The 21,674-nt window shown below is 40.9% G+C and overlaps 1 long non-coding RNA gene across 2 annotated transcripts in view; it reads left to right on the top strand.

The window, feature by feature from the left end:
- Positions 1-20,975, top strand: part of LOC102552355 (uncharacterized) — a 60,798-nt gene extending 39,823 nt beyond the window's left edge. The window contains exons 3-4 of one of the 2 annotated variants that reach the window (XR_593810.4): positions 11,390-13,036; positions 13,927-20,975. This is a non-coding gene — a long non-coding RNA (uncharacterized LOC102552355). Of the gene's footprint in view, positions 1-11,389 lie in introns of both variants that reach the window. The other variant, XR_005488036.2, reaches the window with a different exon arrangement.
- Positions 20,976-21,674: the final 699 nt, after the last annotated feature.

The raw sequence follows: 21,674 nt of genomic DNA, 5'->3' as shown, positions 1-21,674 counted from the left end.
AGATACTATTGCGTTTTCCATAAGGGAATTGAGCATCCATGTATTTTGCTACCAACTGAAGACCCTGAACTAAATCTCCAGACACATCAAGGGACAACTGCACAGAACTTTATTTAATCTTCATCACCATTTGAAGGTTCTGGAATAACTTAATTTTGTGGGGTGAACAGATATAATACAAGGAGTAATGTCTTGATGTTCAGACGTATTTACAGTTAAAATAATACAGTTTTATGCAATCGAAAGCCAATGTACCTGACCACAATCATCATCTGATTTCCCATCTTCCTTAGTAAAAGCTAGTAATGTTCTTTGAGAGAAAGAGACACATATCTACACAAACAATTACTCCTCCCAAATGCTCTTGGGAAAGTTCATGGCTGAGCAAGCTTTAAAATAAGCCAAAAAGAAGGAGGGTTGCTCAAAATGTCCATTTATTCTGGAGCCACCCATCCTTCAGGTTCTGGGGAATAGCTCTGCTTTCTAGGATCCTGACATGAAAGGTCCTTCTGATTCCAATCTGTAGAATGATGATCAGATCAACCTCAGAATCAATGGAAGCTAGAAAGATGGCTCCGTGGGTGAGGGCATATGCTGTGTGTATGAGCACAAGGACCTGAGTTAGAATCCCAGCACCCATGTAAATATCTGGGTGTGGTCCACTTGCCTTAGCACTGCAACCCCAGCACTGTAGAGGGCAGACATGGCAGGAGCACTGGGGCATCGGGCCACCAGCCTAACTCCATGGGGAGATCCTATCCCAGAGGAATATGATGGAGCATGGTAGAATGGGTGTGATAGTTGGCTTTAATGTGAATGTGGAGAATGACCTGAGTAAGGAGATGTGTCTAAAGGATGCCCTAAATGGCTTTCATTGATGTGGGAGAATCCAGCATGGGTATGGATGGTGTTTTTTGGTGGGTGTGGCAAAAGAAAGGAGACTCCTCTTCTGCTCAGTCTGCTTTCCCTTCCTGCAGAGTTGACTTTCAGTGTCGCTGCCGCTACTGCTGATTCCTTTATTAATACCAGGACTAACATCTCCAGGCGTCCATCATTGGCCAAGAACAAGCAGCTCCCCTGAAACCTTTCAGGGTTTGGTACCGGATTGGAAATGTCTGTGGCTATCAGTTCGTTGCTCTCCAGTATGAGGCAGTCACTGTGGAAATACTCCACACGCTGTGGCACCCAACCCCAGGGACCAAGTATTGATGGGGTTCTCAGCATCTCAAGCATGAGACAACTTGTTACTATCTTAATGTATGATAAATTAATAAATTATATCTTATTGTTTTGTTCTTTTAAGAAACCTTGACTAATATAGCTGGACATCCAATGTCTCCCCTGACCTGTATCCTCCATGTATGTACACAGGAATGGACAACTATACACCATACTCATACATAAGCATACAGAACCCATGAATACACACAGAAACACACAAAGTCAAATGGGGTTGAGCTTGACAATGAATACTATTCTTCTGACTTCTTTTCTATTACTCACACAGCAGTTCATTGAATTCTGTCAATTGTCTGACTCTGTGACATGTTTTCTATAGTTTGTACACATGAAGAATGTGGGCTACTGCCTGGGAGGCTTCTCATCCAGCTTATTCTTCATTTAGGCTCCCCAGCTTCCTTTGAGATCTCAGGGTGTTCTGTATAAGACCACATGAAAGGACTGTTCCCTGCCCAGTCACAGGAAGTCCTAAGTTGTTACCTTTGACCTTATAGAGCCCGTCACTGAAGCCTGCACACTGTGAGTCAGTACTTAAGGAAAATGAAGTTTCCCAATCTTGCACTGTAAATTGTAAATACAAAAAAACATCATCCTTCTTGCTTTCTGTGTATGGAGGGATGTTTCTTTCTCTTTCTTTATCTCGTTATTCATGAAAATTCATTTTCCCTTCATTTTTATCATATTGTTTCTGTCTCTATCCCTCCTTCCTATACTCACCGTGAATTTACATGGAAATAATTAGACCGTATAACATAAATCAGAATTATTCATTTTCTGGAAGCTATGTATGTGGTTTACCAAAATGTCCTATGACCAATTCACTGGGTGTCCCTGTATATTTTGGCTGGATATATAACACTAGGTTTTTCTAGCACTTCTAATTTTGGATCAATTTTCCACCTTTTCTCCTTTATATCTAGTTAAGTGTAACATTCAAGGACTTTTCTTAATGTGTATCCATTGAAATATATCGCCTTCAGAAAGCTAGAGTATTAAAGGGAATGTGGCTCTGAATTAAAAACATGCACCCAAAGACTTGGTACCATAGATACTGACATGTCTAGTAGTTTTATATTTGGGGGCAAAACATGAAATGGAGAATAGATCTTAAGGTGTTGATCTGTCATTGTCAAAGTTCCAAAACATAATAATAAGGTGGATTAAATACAACTCCTATAGAAGTCTGTATCCACTAACTCATAAATTTACTCATAGAATCAATGTGTCTTTCCACTTGAAATTCCTCCAACTTAGGTTTTGATTAGATGTCATAACTATCTTGAAGATAACAACTCTTGAAACCCTTGTTTTACTTCAAGAGGCAGCCCCTCACAGAGGATGAGATAGGCAAGCGGAACACACAGCAGAGCCCCAAATCTGATGATTCCTGGGAGGATCTCTCAGTCATGGCAGACCTGCGGATGATCTTAGGGCAGAAGATGGGCATCTTCCCGGTTTCATCAGAGCTCAGAATGTCTGGGAAGTACAGCCCATGGTGACAGCAGGGAAGGACAGTAATTAAATAAGTCACAGAGGTCATTACCCTGACTTTCTCCAGAACCACACCTGTGATCTACAGGACTCCAGTTTACTACAAGGGGGGAAATGGGAAGACCAAGAAGATATACTATGCTATATGAGAGATGGACAAAGGACAAGAAAAGGGACTTTCAAAGCCACTTCTGGATAGATGTGACAGAGAAAGGGGGGTCTTAAAAGATCAGTGGATTTTAGAACTGTGCATAATGGAGGAGGTCAATTCATGCAGGAAGGGACTAAAGAACATGCAGTGTCTGAAGGGTTAAGGCACATGCAGAGGATTTAGAAGATGAGATGACCAAGTAAACATCATTTCATATACCACATTAACGTTTTTTAATTTTATTCAGTATGCATTTTTTTTATTAACTTGAGTATTTCTTATATACATTTCAAGTGTTATTCCCTTTCCCGGTTTCCGGGCAAAATCCCCCTCCCCCCTCCCCTTCCTTATGGGTGTTCCCCTCCCAACCCTCCCCCCATTGCCGCCCTCCCCCCATAGTCTAGTTCACTGGGGGTTCAGTCTTAGCAGGACCCAGGGCTTCCCCTTCCACTGGTGCTCTTACTAGGATATTCATTGCTACCTATGGGGTCAGAGTCCAGGGTCAGTCCATATATAGTCTTTAGGTAGTGGCTTAGTCCCTGGAAGCTCTGGTTGCTTGACATTGTTGTACTTTTGGGGTCTCGAGCCCCTTCAAGCTCTTCCAGTTCTTTCTCTGATTCCTTCAACGGGGGACCTATTCTCAGCTCAGTGGTTTGCTGCTGGCATTCGCCTCTGTATTTGCTGTATTCTGGCTGTGTCTCTCAGGAGCGATCTACATCCGGCTCCTGTCGGTCTGCACTTCTTTGCTTCATCCATCTTGTCCAATTGGGTGGCTGTATATGTATGGGCCACCTGTGGGGCAGGCTCTGAATGGGTGTTCCTTCAGTCTCTGTTTTAATCTTTGCCTCTCCCTTCCCAGCCAAGGGTATTCTTTTTCCTCATTTAAAGAAGGAGTGAAGCATTCACATTTTGATCATCCGTCTTAGATCCTAGTTAGGGATCTAGGGTAATTCAAGCATTTGGGCTAATAGCCACTTATCAATGAGTGCATACCATGTATGTCTTTCTGTGATTGGGTTAGCTCACTCAGGATGATATTTTCCAGTTCCAACCATTTGCCTACGAATTTCATAGACTCGTTGTTTTTGATAGCTGAGTAATATTCCATTGTGTAGATGTACCACATTTTCTGTATTCATTCCTCTGTTGAAGGGCATCTCGGTTCTTTCCATTTTCTGGCTATTATAAATAAGGCTGCGATGAACATAGTGGAGCACGTGTCTCTTTTATATGTTGAGGCATCTTTTGGGTATATGCCCAAGAGAGGTATAGCTGGATCCTCAGGCAGTTCAATGTCCAATTTTCTGAGGAACCTCCAGACTGATTTCCAGAATGGTTGTACCAGTCTGCAACCCCACCAACAATGGAGGAGTGTTCCTCTTTCTCCACATCCTCGCCAGCATCTGCTGTCACCTGAGTTTTTGATCTTAGCCATTCTCACTGGTGTGAGGTGAAATCTCAGGGTTGTTTTGATTTGCATTTCCCTTATGACTAAAGATGTTGAACATTTCTTTAGGTGTTTCTCAGCCATTCGGCATTCCTCAGCTGTGAATTCTTTGTTTAGCTCTGAACCCCATTTTTTAATAGGGTTATTTGTTTCCCTGCGGTCTAACTTCTTGAGTTCTTTGTATATTTTGGATATAAGGCCTCTATCTGTTGTAGGATTGGTAAAGATCTTTTCCCAATCTGTTGGTTGCCGTTTTGTCCTAACCACCGTGTCCTTTGCCTTACAGAAGCTTTGCAGTTTTATGAGATCCCATTTGTCGATTCTTGATCTTAGAGCATAAGCCATTGGTGTTTTGTTCAGGAAATTTTTTCCAGTGCCCATGTGTTCCAGATGCTTCCCTAGTTTTTCTTCTATTAGTTTGAGTGTGTCTGGTTTGATGTGGAGGTCCTTGATCCATTTGGACTTAAGCTTTGTACAGGGTGATAAGCATGGATCGATCTGCATTCTTCTACATGTTGCCCTCCAGTTGAACCAGCACCATTTACTGAAAATGCTATCTTTTTTCCATTGGATGGTTTTGGCTCCTTTGTCAAAAATCAAGTGACCATAGGTGTGTGGGTTCATTTCTGGGTCTTCAATTCTATTCCATTGGTCTATCTGTCTGTCTCTGTACCAATACCATGCAGTTTTTATCACTATTGCTCTGTAATACTGCTTGAGTTCAGGGATAGTGATTCCCCCTGAAGTCCTTTTATTGTTGAGGATAGCTTTAGCTATCCTGGGTTTTTTGTTATTCCAGATGAATTTGCAAATTGTTCTGTCTAACTCTTTGAAGAATTGGATTGGTATTTTGATGGGGATTGCATTGAATCTGTAGATTGCTTTTGGTAAAATGGCCATTTTTACTATATTAATCCTGCCAATCCATGAGCATGGGAGATCTTTCCATCTTCTGAGGTCTTCTTCAATTTCTTTCCTCAGTGTCTTGAAGTTCTTATTGTACAGATCTTTTACTTGCTTGGTTAAAGTCACACCGAGGTACTTTATATTATTTGGGTCTATTATGAAGGGTGTCGTTTCCCTAATTTCTTTCTCGGCTTGTTTCTCTTTTGTATAGAGGAAGGCAACTGATTTATTTGAGTTAATTTTATACCCAGCCACTTTGCTGAAGTTGTTTATCAGCTTTAGTAGTTCTCTGGTGGAACTTTTGGGATCACTTAAATATACTATCATGTCATCTGCAAATAGTGATATTTTGACTTCTTCTTTTCCGATCTGTATCCCCTTGATCTCCTTTTGTTGTCTGATTGCTCTGGCTAGAACTTCAAGAACTATATTGAATAAGTAGGGAGAGAGTGGGCAGCCTTGTCTAGTCCCTGATTTTAGTGGGATTGCTTCGAGTTTCTCTCCATTTAGTTTAATGTTAGCAACTGGTTTGCTGTATATGGCTTTTACTATGTTTAGGTATGGGCCTTGAATTCCTATTCTTTCCAGGACTTTTATCATGAAGGGGTGTTGAATTTTGTCAAATGCTTTCTCAGCATCTAATGAAATGATCATGTGGTTTTGTTCTTTCAGTTTGTTTATATGATGGATCACGTTGATGGTTTTCCGTATATTAAACCATCCCTGCATGCCTGGGATGAAGCCTACTTGATCATGGTGGATGATTGTTTTGATGTGCTCTTGAATTCGGTTTGCCAGAATTTTATTGAGTATTTTTGCGTCGATATTCATAAGGGAAATTGGTCTGAAGTTCTCTTTCTTTGTTGTGTCTTTGTGTGGTTTAGGTATAAGAGTAATTGTGGCTTCGTAGAAGGAATTCGGTAGTGCTCCATCTGTTTCAATTTTGTGGAATAGTTTGGATAATATTGGTATGAGGTCTTCTATGAAGGTTTGATAGAATTCTGCACTAAACCCGTCTGGACCTGGGCTCTTTTTGGTTGGAAGACCTTTAATGACTGCTTCTATTTCCTTAGGAGTTATGGGGTTGTTTAACTGGTTTATCTGTTCCTGATTTAACTTCGATACCTGGTATCTGTCTAGGAAATTGTCCATTTCCTGAAGATTTTCAAATTTTGTTGAATATAGGTTTTTATAGTAAGATCTGATGATTTTTTGAATTTCCTCTGAATCTGTAGTTATGTCTCCCTTTTCATTTCTAATTTTGTTAATTTGGACACACTCTCTGTGTCCTCTCGTTAGTCTGGCTAAGGGTTTATCTATCTTGTTGATTTTCTCAAAGAACCAACTTTTGGTTCTGTTGATTCTTTCTATGGTCCTTTTTGTTTCTACTTGGTTGATTTCAGCTCTGAGTTTGATTATTTCCTGCCTTCTACTCCTCCTGGGTGTATTTGCTTCTTTTTGTTCTAGAGCTTTTAGGTGTGCTGTCAAGCTGCTGACATATGCTCTTTCCTGTTTCTTTCTGCAGGCACTCAGCGCTATGAGTTTTCCTCTTAGCACAGCTTTCATTGTGTCCCATAAGTTTGGGTATGTTGTATCTTCATTTTCATTAAATTCTAAAAAGTTTTTAATTTCTTTCTTTATTTCTTCCTTGACCAGGTTATCATTGAGTAGAGCATTGTTCAATTTCCACGTATATGTGGGCATTCTTCCCTTATTGTTATTGAAGACCAGTTTTAGGCCGTGGTGGTCCGATAGCATGCATGGGATTATTTCTATCTTTCTGTACCTGTTGAGGCCCGTTTTTTGACCAATTATATGGTCAATTTTGGAGAAAGTACCATGAGGAGCTGAGAAGAAGGTATATCCTTTTGCTTTAGGATAGAATGTTCTATAAATATCCGTTAAGTCCATTTGGCTCATGACTTCTCTTAGTCTGTCGACATCACTGTTTAATTTCTGTTTCCATGATCTGTCCATTGATGAGAGTGGGGTGTTGAAGTCTCCCACTATTATTGTGTGAGGTGCAATGTGTGTTTTGAGCTTTAGTAAGGTTTCTTTTACGTATGTAGGTGCCCTTGTATTTGGGGCATAGATATTTAGGATTGAGAGTTCATCTTGGTGGATTTTTCCTTTGATGAATATGAAGTGTCCTTCCTTATCTTTTTTGATGACTTTTAGTTGGAAATTGATTTTATTTGATATTAGAATGGCTACTCCAGCTTGCTTCTTCTGACCATTTGCTTGGAAAGTTGTTTTCCAGCCTTTCACTCTGAGGTAGTGTCTGTCTTTGTCTCTGAGGTGTGTTTCCTGTAGGCAGCAGAATGCAGGGTCCTCATTGCGTATCCAGTTTGTTAATCTATGTCTTTTTATTGGGGAGTTGAGGCCATTGATATTGAGAGATATTAAGGAATAGTGATTATTGCTTCCCTTTATATTCCTATTTGGATGTGAGGTTATGTTTGTGTGCTTTCATTCTCTTTGTTTTGTTGCCAAGACGATTAGTTTCTTGCTTCTTCTAGGGTATAGCTTGCCTCCTTATGTTGGGCTTTACCATTTATTATCCTTTGTAGTGCTGGATTTGTAGAAAGATATTGTGTAAATTTGGTTTTGTCATGGAATATCTTGGTTTCTCCATCAATGTTAATTGAGAGTTTTGCTGGATACAGTAACCTGGGCTGGCATTTGTGTTCTCTTAGGGTCTGTATGACATCAGTCCAGGATCTTCTGGCCTTCATAGTTTCTGGCGAGAAGTCTGGTGTGATTCTGATAGGTCTCCCTTTATATGTTACTTGACCTTTTTCCCTTACTGCTTTTAATATTCTTTCTTTATTTTGTGCGTTTGGTGTTTTGACAATTATGTGACGGGAGGTGTTTCTTTTCTGGTCCAATCTATTTGGAGTTCTGTAGGCTTCTTGTATGTCTATGGGTATCTCTTTTTTTAGGTTAGGGAAGTTTTCTTCTATGATTTTGTTGAAGATATTTACTGGTCCTTTGAGCTGGGAGTCTTCACTCTCTTCTATACCTATTATCCTTAGGTTTGATCTTCTCATTGAGTCCTGGATTTCCTGTATGTTTTGGACCAGTAGCTTTTTCCGCTTTACATTATCTTTGACAGTTGAGTCAATGATTTCTATGGAATCTTCTGCTCCTGAGATTCTCTCTTCCATCTCTTGAATTCTGTTGGTGAGGCTTGTATCTACAGCTCCTTGTCTCTTCTTTTGGTTTTCTATATCCAGGGTTGTTTCCATGTGTTCTTTCTTGATTGCTTCTATTTCCATTTTTAATTCCTTCAACTGTTTGATTGTGTTTTCCTGGAATTCTTTCAGGGATTTTTGCGATTCCTCTCTGTAGGCTTTTACTTGTTTATTAATATTTTCCTGTGCTTCCCTAAGTGTGTTCATGTCTTTCTTGAAGTCCTCCAGCATCATGATCAAATATGATTTTGTAACTAGATCTTGCTTTTCTGGTGTGTTTGGATATTCCATGTTTGTTTTGGTGGGAGAATTGGGCTCCGATGATGGCATGTAGTCTTGGTTTCTGTTGCTTGGGTTCCTGCGCTTGCCTCTCGCCATCAGATTATCTCTAGTGTTACTTTGTTCTGCTATTTCTGACAGTGGCTAGACTGTCCTATAAGCCTGTGTGACAGGAGTGCTGTAGACCTGTTTTCCTCTCTTTCAGTCAGTTATGGGGACAGAGTGTTCTGCTTTCTGGCGTGTAGTTTTTCCTCTCTACAGGTCTTCAGCTGTTCCTGTGGGCCTGTGTCTTGAGTTCACCAGGCAGCTTTCTTGCAGCAGAAAATTTGGTCTTACCTGTGGTCCCGAGGCTCAGGTTCGCTCGTGGGGTGCTGCCCACGGGCTCTCTGCAGCGGCAGCAACCAGGAAGACCTGTGCCGCCCCTTCCGGGAACTTCAGTGCACCAGGGTTCCAGATGGTCTTTGGCTTTTTCCTCTGGCGTCCGAGATGTGTGTGCAGGGAGCAGCCACTTCTGGTTTCCCAGGCTTGTCTGCCTCTCTGAAGGTTTAGCTCTCCCTCCCACGGGATTTGGGTGCAGAGACCAGTATGCATTTTTTAAGTACACTAATTTCATTGGCTTTCATTCTATTACTTTCTTTGTATGTGTAGGGTGTTTTGCCTGCATGCATTTCTGTGCACTACATATGTGTGTGGTGCTTTCAGAAACACAAAGAGGTGGTCAGAGTTACAGACAGCTCTGAGGCACCATTTGCATGCTGGGAATTGAACCCAGGTCCTCTGCAGGACCATACAGTGCTTTTAACTGCTTAGCCATCTCTCCGGCCCCAAAGGTATGAATTTTTAATAATCTTCCTATAAAGGAAATATACAGACTTGGAAATGTAAGTCTTATTCTTCCTTTTAGGTTGCTAGGATGGTGAGACTATGCTTCATGGTTCCATGTCTTCAGAACATCAAGGACAGAGTCTGATTTAGGGAAAACCAACAGTAAAATCCAGCAACCATGGGTCTCAGCAACTTGGAGAGAATAAAAAGGAGCGTCCAGCCTTGACAACTAGTGTGGAAGAGGCAGATACAGAGGCAAAAACAGACGTGGGGCTGGGGAGATGGTTCAGCAGTTAAGAATGCTTCAGTGTGAGAACCTGAGTGGGTCCCCAGGACCCACAAAAATGCCAAGTGAATATGTCCATCTCTCTGTAATTTCAGTCTTGGAAAGTTGAGACAGGAACCCTGGAGTAGGCTAGTTAGAGAGACTAGACATACTGAAGAACTCTGTGGAGACTCTGCCTCAATGAATACTGTGGAAAAGCTTTCAGGCATGATTCTGGAAATCAGCCTTGTGACCTATGAATGCATACAAACACTCAAACATATGGAAGCCTGTATGCATACACTGCACACCACAAAGGCACTGGACATGCGCACACACACACACACACACACACACACACACACACACACACACAAAGAGAGAGAGAGAGAGAGAGAGAGAGAGAGAGAGAGAGAGAGAGAGAGAAGAGTTCAATGTCATTAATAAAACGATAGCATTACTCACTGGATGCTTGGAAGCATGGAGGGGCACTAAATATTTATGCTCAATAAATAGTTGTGGTCTAAGTGTGTGGGAGTGTTTGGGGCTCCAAAGCTGGCATGAGACACATAAATAAGGAGTGTGATATTGAAGAGACCACCTAGACTCACTGCATTTATGAGAGCCCTTGACCCTGCTGATGTTTAGCTGCATGATTCTAAGCTAGTAAAACTTCTCACAATGTTTTGTTTTGTTTTGTTTTACAACGTTGGGAGTTAAATGACCATACTTTCTAAGTTTAAATTTTGATGAACTTGAAGCCGAGCACTTAGTTCTTCCTCTGTTCTGTTCTTTTCCTATTGTGTCCTGGAATGTAGGGAGGGTCCTAAAAACTTCTCAGCCCTGAGTCCCTCTTTCACTGAACAGAAAGGTGAACTCAGACTGGTCACCTGCCACAGCCTCATCATCATACTCTAGCTATACAGAGACTCTGCCCTCCGGGGCGGGGGCTTCTCAAAAAGCTTGCCTAGACAGCTAAGCCACATTTCCACTCCTCCTGTTTTATAAGAGAAAGAGACTTCTGTGCTATGTCTCCTGTTATCTGGTCCGTTTTAAAAATGAGTCTAGAATAGCCAAAACCTCCCTCCAGGGGAAGCCCTCATGCACTATTTTAATTGTGTGATGGATGGAGCCCTGCTGAACTGCCCTCATAAATCAACCGAGAGTGTTTCATATTTCAGGGTAGAAGACAAATTCAGAGACAGGAGAAACATCACCTTAAAGGACAGAAAGGGAAAGGGGGAGATCAGAATGAAGAGTCAGAAAAAGAGGCTTAAGGTTTGAACTGGGAAAGAGAGAGAAAGAGAGAGAGAAAGAGAGAGAGAGAGAGAGAGAGAGAGAGAGAGAGAGAGAGAAGACAGACATAGAAACTTCTCTTTTTCAGAGCCTGGTTATTGTTGGCAAGCCTAGAGTTTCTGCTGGGAGGACCTCCCATGATGTCCAGCAGAAAAAAAAAAAAATAAAAAGGATGAGAATATGCTGGTGTTTTCTTTTTAATTAGGGTTATTTATAGGGTTGAGATTGCTATGTTTGTGTGTGTGCTTTTTACTTCCCAGTGGTCACTGTCAGCTCTTTTGGTCTCCTCCTCACAGAAACAGAAACACAACCTCCTCACTTCTGGTGAGAGCATCCCCAGAGAAGTCAGCAGCTCCTGCTGAGTCAGGTGGACATTGAGCTGAGTCTTAAGAAGCAAAATCCTGGGACCCTTCCCACCCACCCCACTTATGACTCAGGCGAGAGTGAATTGCTGACCTGTCTTGGATGCCCCTGTGAAGGAAGTCTCTGGAGAAGGTCTGTACCGTGATCCAGGAATCTCAAGAGACGGGGCAAAGACTGCAAATGAGTCTCCCAGAGAAGCAGCAGAGTCTGGGAGCCAACGGAAACACCTGTGAGCAAAGCTACCCACAGCTGTCTCCTCTCAGGTCCTCCAGATTTAGAGGAAGGAAAGAGGAAGCCCTGGGGGTTGCAGTTGACTACCAGGAACTTAGAAGCACAGGCTGTGTCCCAACTCTGTTGTAGGGAAGGCCTAGGCAAGTTGCTGTTTTTCACCCTGCAGGCTGGTCTCTTTAGTGGTAAGATAAAGTAGCATGGACCCGTGACCATCAGGAGAACTCAGCATTCTGTGACTTGGGGAGATCTGTAAGGAGGACACTGCCTCTAATGCTATTTCTTCCAACCATCCTCAACCCAGGCTATACATTTCCCAGAAGTCTTCTGTCCTGCAGCCTTGGGAATGGTGCGTGCTTCTAAGCACAGGGAGAGTGGAGGTAATGGTGCATTGTGCTTCTGCTCTGCTCACAGAAACACCAAGCTGGAGGACATTGCAGAAAAGGATATGCTCTGGAACAGATACCCTGAGACACCTCTGTCCATTGGCTAACAAGTAATACTTTCTCTTGCATCAAAGAATAAGGAAAGTGAAGAAAAACCAAAACGAAACTCAAATTGTTACAATAATTGGCAGATTTTGAGGGTATGATAGACAAGGCTTAATGTTTAATGGCTTCTTCCAAATGAGAAGATTTGGTTGTTGGTCACTCCCCAGTCTCTGGCAAAATACTTTGCCACCAAACTATTAGGATAAGAATCATAAAGAAAGGAATGAGAAGGTGTGTGATTCCCACTCATGCAAGAGTCCTGGGGTCCAGATATCATAATAGCTTCTTATCCACACCACAGTCTCAATCACCTGCCCACTTAACAGCCTCTAAATGCCAAGGGGAAAAGTAAAACCAATGGCGGATGGTCAGAGGGGAAAGGATCTTCAGAAATTCTTGAGAGGTGGAGAAAGGGGAGGGATGAAAGGAAATTCCCACAGGAAAAAATGCTCCACTTGGAATGGATGGGCCAAGTAATCTCGTGCCCTGTGGAGACCCTCACACCAAGTGACCCTTGTCACTTCCCCCTTTGCGATTCCCACCATGCCTTTCTTGTGTGGCTCTGCAGTACCTCTTAGCTTGTATACCCTCCATTCTGTTTCTGAGCAATAACTTTATAAAGCAGACTGTATATATAGTCTGTGTACTGTTCTCACTACTGTGCCAACTACGGGCAGAACTTCACTCTGTTTCCTTTGAGCTCTTCAGAAGAAAAAGGATATAATAGTGGCAGACTATGTATCCAGAGATCATGCACCAGCAGCTGAATGTTCTGGTGTGAAACGAGGCTGAGAAGAAGTTGTGGAAGGCTGAGAAGAAGCTTAGTCTGGTCATATGAACTATATGTATATCCTGTGTGAGGTAAGGATAAGCCCCTAGATTCCCCATGTTATTCCCTGGAACTTGGTCTGTGCCTATCTGCTTGCTTCGGGATCTCGATAACCTGGTTGTCATTCCCATATGCTGAGAAAGCCATTCGGGAAGTTGTTGTCCATTTCCCAGCTCGTGCAATCATCAATTTGCAAAACCAAAGCCCATCCTACCCTGCCCCACCAGATTTTATCTGACCCCAAACAATTAAGGGACCCACACTGGTCATTTGCATGGCATTTTGGATTCCCCCAAAGTAAGATGGAAATAAAATCCTTCATCTTTGAAAGATTAGCTCAAATAACCTCACAGTGATTTTTCAGCCCTGTTAGTCCATAGAATGCTTACAAATCCCTTCACTAGACACTAGACAAGGCCATTAATGATATAGCTGACAAGAAATTATTCAAAGGAATTCGGTACTAAAACTCTGGAATTTGACCCAAATTTGAACAGTGGACAGCCTGATTTCATCTAAGTCCGGCCTCATGTTTTTCTGATTCTCCTTCAGTTAGCCTGATAGGAGATATTTTTGTTTAGAGCAATGGATGGAAGAGAGTTGCTTTATTCCACAAAGCCAAGCAAGTCACTTATACATTTAGAGACCCCCGTTTCAGGAGCCCTATGACCATGGGCGTCTACATACAACACTAACAGTCCAAGCAGAGATCTAGCAGACATAGGTACAGGGACCAGATGTCTCCTTTGCCTTCCCCTATCTATGAAGAGTTCTAGAGTGTGCCCTGAGACATTTCATCCCTAAGACCCCTGTTTATATTTTCTACAGTTGACTCCACAGAAACTGGGTGTTCCAGCCACAGCTCCCTATTTCTGACGCAGACTTCTAGTAATGTACATTCTTCCTTTTTCTCTTTGCCCAGGATTTCCTATATTTCTAAATCAGCAGCTGTCCACATCTGGCATCACCAAGATTTTCTTGATTTGTCACCGCCTAGTCTTCTAGAAGATGACGGATTCTGCCAATTCTAATGATGCCCCTCATTTTTTCTATCTTCGCTTTAGAAAAAAAATGACAAATGGCTTTTGTTAACTCTACTTTAGCCAGAAAATCCATTGCACGAATTAATGTCATTCCACTGTGTCTCCATAATGCTCCAGTCTGATTTCACGTCACCAAGATGTCACTCTTTGGTCCTTAGCTTCTTTCCTTCAGAGCTACCATCTCTGTTTGATCGGTCACCTTCTGTCCATGGTTGCTTTCAGACTCCACAGAGGGGTGAGGCAAAGAATTAAATGAGTTTCCCATTAGCTTCCCATTCTCTAAACTGTCTAACTTTACCTCGCTCCCAAGAGAGACTTAAACCAAACAACCGGGCTGTGATTCAGCCTCTAACCTCATGTTTTGTGACATTATGACTGCCCGAGACACTGTACACTCATTTTTTTCTATTCTTAACATAAATACTAAACTGTTGCTTAGATCTGGGCCCGCATCCAACCATTGATAGATAAAGAAGTTACTTGAAAGATATGTGAGTCAACCTCTAGTAGAAGATGATAACATTATTTCTCAGCATGTAAGTCATATCCCCTTCCCACCAGCTACAATTATATTAATAATCTCTGGTAAGTGAGATAACTTATAACGCTCAGCTTACTTCAAGAAAAAAAAATAGTAGATATGCCTACAGTAAAATAATATGTTTTGGAGTAGCAATACCTTTGAAATTATAATGGAACATTGTCCATGGAAAGCTACAGTCATGTGAGTGAATTTCTTTAATCTTTACTTACATTTATTCCCCCTTTATGTCACCACTTGATCCCTAGGGCCACCTCACAGTGACCTACTATCACTTACAAAACCAGATATGATCTGGTATCTGTCTATATCTGCAACATCGTCTGCTGTTCTTCAGCTCTTGGTCATATTTTTAACATGGTGACTTGACCTAAAATATAAAATGCCCTTCCCTACCACAATCCCTAACAACCTTCACACATGGTCTTGCTTTCACCCAGAGGACTCTACATCCTCCTGAAATTTTAAGATATCGTTGACTCAATAAGATGCCTTATTTCTTCAAAGAAGCTCCTCTCGGACCACAGGTGGACTCACAGGTTAACGCACATCTCTAGCCTTGTCTCCCTGTACTGAACTGATTATTTCTTAAGAGACTTACCCCATCTTTTCCAGAGAAGTATCCACCCACTTTTAGATTTCATGTCTTATTTAGGTGGGGCTCTATGTGATACAGTTATTGGCATAGAGATGCTTTCATGACTCAATCATACCTTGTTTGTGAATGCTGGAATGAAGATTTCACAGTCTTTTCTTTCCACCTTAGAGATGAGACCTAAAATCTGGGTCTATCAAGTCTCCTGAAGCTTTCTGAAAATAGTGAATACCCCATAGTACAGAGCAATGATGTGGAGAAAGAGAACCCATAGCCAGACAACAGTGTGGTTCACTGCCACTGCCTGATGAGGCCAAGGACATCAACTTGTTATGGGTGTAAGCGAGCAAAGGTCTCCTTTTTTAAAATTTAACTTAATGCAGTTTGGTTTTCTTCCCACTGCACAAGTCCGTGTGAGGGTCTGTATTTTCTTGCATTTGGCAAGTACCCTGGGGTAAGCATTTGTTCAATTTATGTCTTGTGCTCCAGAATGTCTCACTGACTCTCCCATTTCTAGGGCAGTGTAAACACATTGTAAAGTGTCACTGAACACTTCTGAGTAAAGGCAAGGTGAAGGGATGGGTTACTCTGAGATTCCAATAGCCAACAAGTGTTTCCATTCCAACGGCCTGGCTAAGTATGAGTCTTGTTCTGCAACTTGTGGTGGATGTGATGCTCTGTCTTTGGAAGGGTTGACATTTTCAATTTTGCTGCACTCGCTCACCTCAAGATGTGTAACATATCTGGGTTTGCCTTGTTGTTGGTCCAACTCAGTCGGTTCTAAGCTAAGGCAGCTTAGAAAAAACAGGAGTACTATTGAGATCTCCCTCTGAACTGGTCTTTTCAAGGAATAAGTAAGAATTTAAATTAAGAACATTAAAAGCAACCTATAGCTGATCAGTCTTGGTGGGGTCTCAGTTGTAGGCTTAAGGCTGCAAAATTCAGCAACTCTAAATATTATAGGGTTTTGACCTTAAACTGGGGCCTGTTTTCCTATAGTTCTACGGTTGGCTTTTAACTAGCACAGGCAGCAAAAGCAGAAGGCCTTAGAGGAAAACCATATGGAGTTTTGACCTTTGTGGGCCACTGTAGTTTATGGGAGTTTTGTTCACAGGTGAATAGCTTTTCCTAGCACTCACAAACCTCAACACAATGACAGATAAAACAGGATGTGGGGTTGACTTGTTAAACATATGTGATCTGTGTTCAGTCTGACAAGGATTTGATCAAAGGAAAAAGCCAATAGTGGGCTGTAGGCACCATGGCTGTAAGGGAAGAGAAGGGGCATACAGAACAATTATTCACTGGTCCAACTGAGTTTCTAAGTGGAGAACGTAAATATAGATGTTAAACTTCAAATGTCCTTACTGACTGTGTGTGCCACAGAACATACTGTCTAGTGCCTACTTTTAGACTAGAAGTCACAGACAATCTTACATCAAACATACATAATTCTGTCCATTGTTGCTACTGTTTTGAAGGAATTTTACATCCAAGAGAAGGAAATGTGGCTGGAATAATGTTGAATTAATGTTACCTACGGATGCTAGAGTCACCTTCATTAATGATGAAGTTTAGAAAAATAATTTCAGACTTTGGAGTCATTTAAGCTGTGCTCATGCCCTGCCCCTTTCACCCAAAAAAAGAATAGCATTTCAGGAAACAAAGAAGAAGAAAAGAACATTGAATATTAGAATGACAGAGATGAAAAAGACATGAAATTAGTGTTAAACTGGCTGCTAGAAGAGGACTTAAAATATTTGTATTACAAAATGCTTGCAGGCACCTAGAGAATGCAAGGTCAGGGAAGAGCTGACCAGTTGGTATCCCAAACTACACGGTCATCTATGAAAACATACATATAAATAACATCATTCAGACTAAGCTGGTTTCACCTAGGAATATGTGTATATATACATATATGTCATCATATACTTACACATATCCATACATATTATACATTATATATAAATTCTATGCATGCACATTTCATACATATATATTGTATACGCATACATTATGTACACATATATCATATATACACACATAACATACATCTACATATGCATTATATATTACATATATATTATGCATACTATATATACATATGCACATTCATAAAAAAGAGTTCATGCATGTGAAGGACAAGGAGAGATATATGAGAGTTCCTGGAGGGAAGAAGAGGAAGGGAGAAATGTAGTAATTATATTATAATGTCAAAAATAAAAAAGACGTTTGCTGTCTAGTAATGAAGTCTGTGTGTAAAGTCCAAGAGGACTTCAGAGAAGGGAAACATGATGTGCTTGGATCAAATAAACAGGAAAGAGCAAGGAAGTACTTCTTAATTTTTGTAAAGAGGGGAAAAAGACAAAAATGGGGTGACATTTCCTGTCACTATCATAGGAGAACATTCTTGAGAGACTCTTCCAAGGAGTCTCCAGTTTTCTTGGAGAATTCAACTTGCCTTTCACAACGCCATTAGCATGGGGACATCAGGCTGAGTTGGGTAGTTTGATCCAGTAAAAAAGATAATCCCCAAGGCAATAGCTTTGTTGTGCTGGAGGCAAAGGGTAATTCATTGTCTATTCTAATTGTTCTTTAATGCCTTGAATACATCTGGCTCCTCAAACAAGTCCCCTTTGAGCTGCTTCACCATGTAGCATGGACCTTCAATAATGAAATAACATAGATTCAAAAGGGCATCTCTGTGTATGTGAGTGGGAACCGTGCTCAAGTTCTGGAAGTTATTCCTTTATAGTTTTGGAGGTCCCATGGAGGTGCAGCATAGCTCAGCCTTACAGATTGCATAAGATGCATAAGAATGCATCTGATGGATTGTTTAAGGTCAGGAATGTATTCTCTGGGTTTCCAGAATGATTCCGAAATGTCATCTACACGTGTTATATATAAACTTCACCTGTCCTGACTTTTTTTTCCCAATTAGTTTTTTTTTTCCTTTTATTAATCCAGTGGGCCAGCTTTGGTTCTGGGTGTGCTCTGTGTATGGGGAACTGGCATTGTTATCCAATCACTTGTTGATCTCTACAGTGAAAATGCAATGGAGAACCCGATCTGTTAATTTTTGCTTTTCCCTTTATCCACAAATAAATGTGTGTTTCCTGCAGAGAGAGTCAAATCTATGAGATCTGGGTACAGTGAATAGCTGTGGACTTATTTGAATTCAGGCTAATGTTCAAGAACCAAAGTTGTATAAGTTAAAAATAAATAAAAACAAACAAGTATATGAGCTTTTTCCTTTCAACTCTTGCAATATATTTTTAAAAATCAATAAAAATGGGACATGATTAATGGTACACTATCCAACCAAAAATACATGGGATTATGTCATTTTCAGCAACACAGATGTAACTGGACATTATGTTAAGTATTTGGGCCAGATATAAAGACAGATACACCAAGTTCTTACTTATACATGGAAGTTTAATATTTGACCTCCAAGAGAAGAATAGAATAATGCTTACCAGAGTCTTTGATTGAGAGGGACAGAGAGTAACTTTACAAGTACAGGAGTACAAGTGGATATGAGAAATAATCTTTAGTATTGTCTACACTATAAAAATAGCTGTGGCTAATTATAATTCTTTAACACAGCTAGTAGAGAGGAGTTTTGAATGTTCATGATAAATTTCTGAGCTGATGGGCCAGTTACCCTAAACTGGTTCTTATACATTTGTCTACATGTTCTGAACCATTTTATCATATTTCATAAATTGAATATTTTCACACATACATAAAATAGGTAGAGTCTTTTAAAATAAAGAAGTTTCACCGAATTGCTTTACATAAATCAAATAGTTCACAAAACTTAGAGTATTTTTCTAGGAAATTAAGACCAGAATAAATATACTCATAAGTGAATAAAGCATCCTATTTGTCAAAACTGACAGCTTGGAAGTCTGTCCACATTAAAGTTCAAGTTTACATAATTAAAGTGAATATTTAAGTAGGTCAATTTAGTCATTTTGCTTGAAGATTACCTATAAAATTCCCCTAATCGTAATAATATCAAGTATAATTCAAAGACATATCTTATTTCCACGAGACCTTAGCACTACCTGAAATTATTCTAATAGCTCACTTACTTATCAAATTAGCTAACGTTACTCCCATGGAATCACTAATCATAAAAATTATTAAATGTGGATTTGGTTAAATGCATAGGTACATTTTTAATATATTTATAATGTTTCAGGTTTTGAAACTGCCAGGATCCATACTTGACTCTGTGTGTGTGTGTGTGTGTGTGTGTGTGTGTGTGTGTGTGTGTGTGTGTGTATAGTGTGTGTGTGTATAGTGTGTGTGTGTGTGTGTGTGTGTGTGTAGTGTGTGGTGTGTAGTGTGGTGTGTGTGTGTTTATGTGTGTGTGTATGTGTGTGTGTGTGTGTGTAGGTGAACTTTAGTTTCATGTTAGTTTCATGTTTTTGCATGTCATGAAGTAATAATATTTCCAAGTCAGGTGAATGAACATGTTTTTTCCTATTTTCTAAGGATATAAAAGGGTCTGTGCTGTCCAATTTTATCTGACCTTGAACCAAGCTGGAGTCATCTGGGAAGGGGGAACCTCAGCTGAGAAAATACCCCTTCCTACCAGATTGGCCTGCGAACAAGCCTGTAGTACACTGTCTTGACTGATGGTTGATAGAGGAGGGCCCAGCATGGTGCTGCCCCCTGGGCTGGTGACCTTGGGTTCTCTAAGAAACCAAGTTGAGTAGGCTATGAGACCCAAGCCAATAAGCAGCATAGTCCCCCACAGACTCTGCATCAACTCCCTCCTCCAAGATCCTGTCCTTTCCTCAGTGACGCTCTGGTACCTGGGAGTATAAGATTAAATAAATGATTTTCTCCACAAGTTGCTTTATCACAGTAATAAAAACCCTCACTGAGATAATGTTGCATTCAGTTCTAGCAGGTACTGTGGTATGTGTCTCGTCCTTACAAGTCTACTGAAACACGCACTATGCATGCACAATTATCAATTAGGTCCGTTAGCCCTATGAATATCAAAGGTGGTTAATTTACTTGTAAGTTGTAGCTGCTATTGCTGATCAATACTATGCTGGCACGCACAGTGACTACTTTCTGAAGTAGACTGTGTTTATTTCAGTGTTTCACTGTCAGTGTAAATAATATACAGTTAAGCTATATGAGTGTGTAAGAGTCGTCCAAATATCAACAGGAAATGGTCTGTACAAAGAGATATTTGTTTTCTGTTTGTATTCATCATACAACATCAGAATGGACTGACTAAATAACTCTGCCGTTAAGAGTCCTTGCTCTGTCATGAAACTCAAGAGGGATGACCAAAATGCGAATGCTTCACTCCTTCTTTAAAAGGGGAACAAGAATACCCTTGGCAGGGAATAGGGAGGCACAGTTTAGAACAGAGGCAGAAGGAACACCCATTCAGAGCCTGCCCCACATGTGGCCCATACATATACAGCCACCCAATTAGATAAGATGGATGAAGCAAAGAAGTGCAGGCAGACAGGAACCGGATGTAGATCTCTCCTGAGAGACACAGCCAGAATACAGCACATACAGAGGCGAATGCCAGCAGCAAACCACTGAACTGAGATCGGGACCCCTGTTGAAGGAATCAGAGAAAGAACTAGAAGAGCTTGAAGGGGCTCAAGACCCCATATGAACAATAATGCCAACCAACCAGAGCTTCCAGGGACTAAGCCACTACCCAAAGACTATACATGGACTGACCCTGGACTCTGACCTCATAGGTAGTAATGAATAGCCTAGTAAGAGCACCAGTGGTAGGGGAAGCCCTGGGTCCTGCCAAGACTGAACCCCCAGTGAATGTGATTGTTGGGGGGAGGGCGGTAATGGGGGGAGGATGGGGAGGGGAACACTAATATAGAAGGGGAAGGGGCGGGGTTAGGGTGATGTTGGCCTGGAAACCGGGCAAGGGAATAACGCTCGAAATGTAAATAAGAAAATGTAAATAAAAAAATTAAAAAAAAACATAATTTCTGGGGTCGGAATCAGAATTGTTTGGAACAACAGAATCATGGAAGCACTTTTAATAATCTCTGTTATTTCTGTTGAAGACAGAGCCTAAGCAGTACAATTGGAGCGGGATATCATCTGAAATGATAAGAAATGAAAGAAAGTGAATAACAATCGAAATGTAAATAAGAAATACTCAAGTTAATAAAGATAACAAAAAAAAAAGGAGTCCTTGCTCTGTAAATGTGAGGACCTGAGGTTAAATCCCCAGAACCCACATAAAAAATCTGGATGTATAGTGTGAGCATCAGAATCTTGCCTCTCCCATGGAGAGACAGAAGATAGAGACAGAAGAGTTCCTGAAAGCTTGAAGGCCTGCTAGCCCATCAGATAGATAAAAAGGATCTTTCTCTATCAATAGTAAGGACTGAATCCACAAGTTCCACAAGTAGGTCACTGCATGCAGCATGGATTCCCACACTCAAGTACATGAATGCCCATGCAAGCACATA

The sequence above is a fragment of the Rattus norvegicus genome, chromosome 8, assembly GCF_036323735.1.
Source record: "Rattus norvegicus strain BN/NHsdMcwi chromosome 8, GRCr8, whole genome shotgun sequence".
NCBI classification, from domain to species: Eukaryota; Metazoa; Chordata; class Mammalia; order Rodentia; family Muridae; genus Rattus; species Rattus norvegicus.
The sequence above is the reverse complement of the archived record's forward strand: the minus strand, read 5'-3'. Positions and strand labels throughout refer to the sequence as shown.